The sequence below is a fragment of the Empidonax traillii genome, unplaced genomic scaffold (assembly GCF_003031625.1).
Source record: "Empidonax traillii isolate 1590-97213 ecotype Southwest subspecies unplaced genomic scaffold, ASM303162v1 scaffold181:size1721324, whole genome shotgun sequence".
NCBI lineage: Eukaryota > Metazoa > Chordata > Aves > Passeriformes > Tyrannidae > Empidonax > Empidonax traillii.
The window spans coordinates 897,796-900,885 of record NW_020955374.1 but is presented as its reverse complement, the minus strand read 5'-3'; the positions used below and the strand labels follow the sequence as shown (position 1 = coordinate 900,885).

At 36.1% G+C, this 3,090-nt stretch overlaps 1 protein-coding gene across 4 annotated transcripts in view; it reads left to right on the top strand.

Moving 5' to 3' along the window:
- PEX2 (peroxisomal biogenesis factor 2) overlaps positions 1-3,090 on the top strand; it is a 20,747-nt gene that overhangs the window by 7,602 nt on the left and 10,055 nt on the right. Inside the window, exon 1 of one of the 4 annotated variants that reach the window (XM_027886180.1) lies at positions 693-853. The exons of the other annotated variants lie outside the window; for them this stretch is intronic. The gene's annotated coding sequence lies outside the window, so the exon portion shown is untranslated. Of the gene's footprint in view, positions 1-692; positions 854-3,090 lie in introns of those variants that run through there. 4 annotated transcript variants of the gene reach the window in all.

Below are 3,090 nucleotides of genomic sequence, written 5' to 3'. Positions count from 1 at the left end.
GGCTCGAAGACCACAGTTCTAGTCAAACGAAAACTTTAGTTTTTATCTTGCTATTGGCTGGTGGATGTAAGAGAGATCTTGATTATAATTAGACACAATGCTGTATGTATAAGGCCAAAATTTAAAACTTACAGTGAACAGGCTTGTCTTTTTATTGATGCAGGGCTTTATTAGCTCTAGAATATCATATACAGTCTGTAACAACATTGTTTTTACACGCAGTTCTTCTTTTGGTACAGATGGGGACAGGGGTTAATTATGACTTAGCTATGCATTTAGGACAGATTTTACTGAGGTTAAAGGGCCTTATGTTCCTTCAGTGCAGTGCTTGGATCAGCACTGTTACACTTGCATATCACTGAATATTCATGACTCTGCAGTTGGTATGCATATGTATGTAAAAAGAAAGAAAGTTGGAATAAAATCTGGGCAGTGACTGTTTCACAAATGATAAGCATAAGGTGTTTAATGCAAAATTTCAGGAATCTGTCATCTGTAGTAAATTATATCAGAAGATATAGAGCAGGCGTTCCTTTTGGAATCCCTTCTACCTATCTACTCAATCTTTATCCTGGCATCTCCATACCTGTCTGGTGATCCATTCATAAGGATCAGACAGGTAGGAGCAGAACAGAGACACAGCTGTGAAATGGAAATTTAAGTTAGATTCTCTTTTTTTGTTTGTTTTTTAGGTAGTTTTGAATGGAAGAAAGGTAAGGAGGGACATGGGAAAGATGCATAAAATTGGAATTGATGCTGTGCTTGACAAATAAGACGATGTGAGATACGGTGCCCTTACAATAGTGAAAAGCAAGTGTTACATGTGTCATGAGGTGTAAGACCAACTTTTCAGGTAAGTAACAGTAACCAGCAAAGGAGGAGTTATGGCAATAACTGCCGACAGTGTGCTGGCATCTGTGCATTCACGTTCTGTCTTGGGACCATTTGGAAATGGAGCTGCATAACTCTGCCACCAGGTGATGTTTCACCTGCTTTACACAAAGGATGGAACATTTACTAAGCTTTATTTCTTTTTCACTTTTATACGTACAATGCAATATTATTTTGTTATCCATCCTTTTAGCAGAACCCTTAACGTTATCGCAACCAAAATGTCTTCCAGTGCAATGGTCTCCCCTTGCTGAGTGATCACATCAGCAGTTGAGACATACATTTGTAGCGCAAGGCATTCTGATTTTTCCCATGCTCTTATACCTCCTGCTTTAGTCAGAAATGTTGCCCCTTCCTTACAAGGGGCTCTTCCTTCCCATTTAACCGTCACAGTTGTCACTCTGCAGCTACTCCAAATCTCTCTTCAGCATTTTGATTCATCAATAGTAAAGGTAAGGCACTTGTCCAGATAATTCCCATTGCTTAGTTCCAAAATAAGAACAGTCAGTGTTTTGTATTGGGCATATGTTTTGCTCAGCATCTTGGTGATCTAGGGATTTTTTTTAACCATGGTTTTTGGAAAACCTCAGGTTACAATGTAGCTGGGTTTTTAAGCTTTTGGGTTTTTATCACTGATCAGTTAAAAGAAACAACAGAATTTAATTTAGTATAGCAGAGAAAGGGAATTTATAAGTGGAACTGACACATCCCTTTACAGATGAATTTGTAATTTTATGTACTAAGAGAAGGGTTACAAAAGAGAAGGAAATAAGATGGGGGGAGAAGAGAAGTAGGTTATGGGATTAAGAAGAATAGTGATTGAACATTAATTTGGTACATGCTTGTCTTCCTGTTTATTCCAATAAATGAAAATTAGGGCCATATCCAAAAAGTGGTAGGAGGATGCTATCTCTGACTTCTATGCCATGAGGAATACAAATGTACTCAGAACTTTTGTAACCTTGAATTCAACATCACAAATTTTAAAAGGTAATATTTTAATATTAGTTATGTGGTAATTAGTCAACCAGATCTTGTTGTTTGCATCAAATAATCTTTTACGAGTGTTGACTTATGACAAATTTTTCTGAAATCCATAGGAACTCTTATCATTCAGAGTGTCTTTAATGGTGGCCAGTAATAGCCTAGGTTGCTGACATTTACTGAAGGAATGTATTACACTGACATGGGATTTTCATTTTCCATCAAATGCTGACAGAAACACTGATATACAGCTTTAACAGTGCAGTGCTTTCCTACTGCTCTTCATACTGTTGTATCAATTCTGACTCTTCTGAGCCGGTTATGATCTTGTAACTTGAAACCCTAATATTTTGACTTTGGAGAGTAATTTATGGAAGGTAAATCAATGAGCTATCGTTATGTTTTTTGCTGTCTCCAGGCATTCAGCAGTGGCTAATCTCTTGTATCTCATTTTATGGAATCTAAGTTTACTGAGTTAAAGTTGGAAAAGCAGTAGGTGGTTGGAATGCATCCTTGTCTTATACTTGGTCTTTGGACATTAAATATAACTGTAACATTTAGGATTCTGGGATTTGTTAGTAGTTGCTCACTCAATCTTCATAATGAAAATCTTAAGTTTGTGGGATTGATTTGTTACACAGACATTCAGTGTTTTCCTTGACTTTGTCTATTTTGAGAAATAGTCCTTTCTTCCAGGAATGTAAGAAATAAATAATAGTTTCTGTGATTGCAATATGCTACTGGGTTTTCAATTAGTGTTACTAGTTATTCCAAATGGTTAAAGAATCAATTTATGTTCTTTAGAAAATGATAGGTATTTGGCTGAAGTATATAGAAATCCAGACAGTAATACAAAATCAATCTTTTATAAGGTTATTTGAGGTAATGATATAGTGATAAGTTAATTTTACAGTGATTAGGAGACAACACAGTTGGGGCTCCCAATTAGGCTTTGATCTGAGGATATTTCTCTCTACACTTGATGAGCAAGAACAAGATGAGAATCAGTGGTAAGACATGAGGCTCTGAGCAGCTGGGGTCCATGTTCTGTGTTGTAAGAGTTGGTGTTAAGGAAGATTTTAAAGTTAACTGAGTACATACAGTTTGATTTCCCATCTTTAAAATTTCTTGATTTTAAATTGACTTCTAAAATATCCTCTGCCAATGAGAGTAGCTGAGAAGAACAGTTAAATGGTATGCATTTTCACAAAAAAA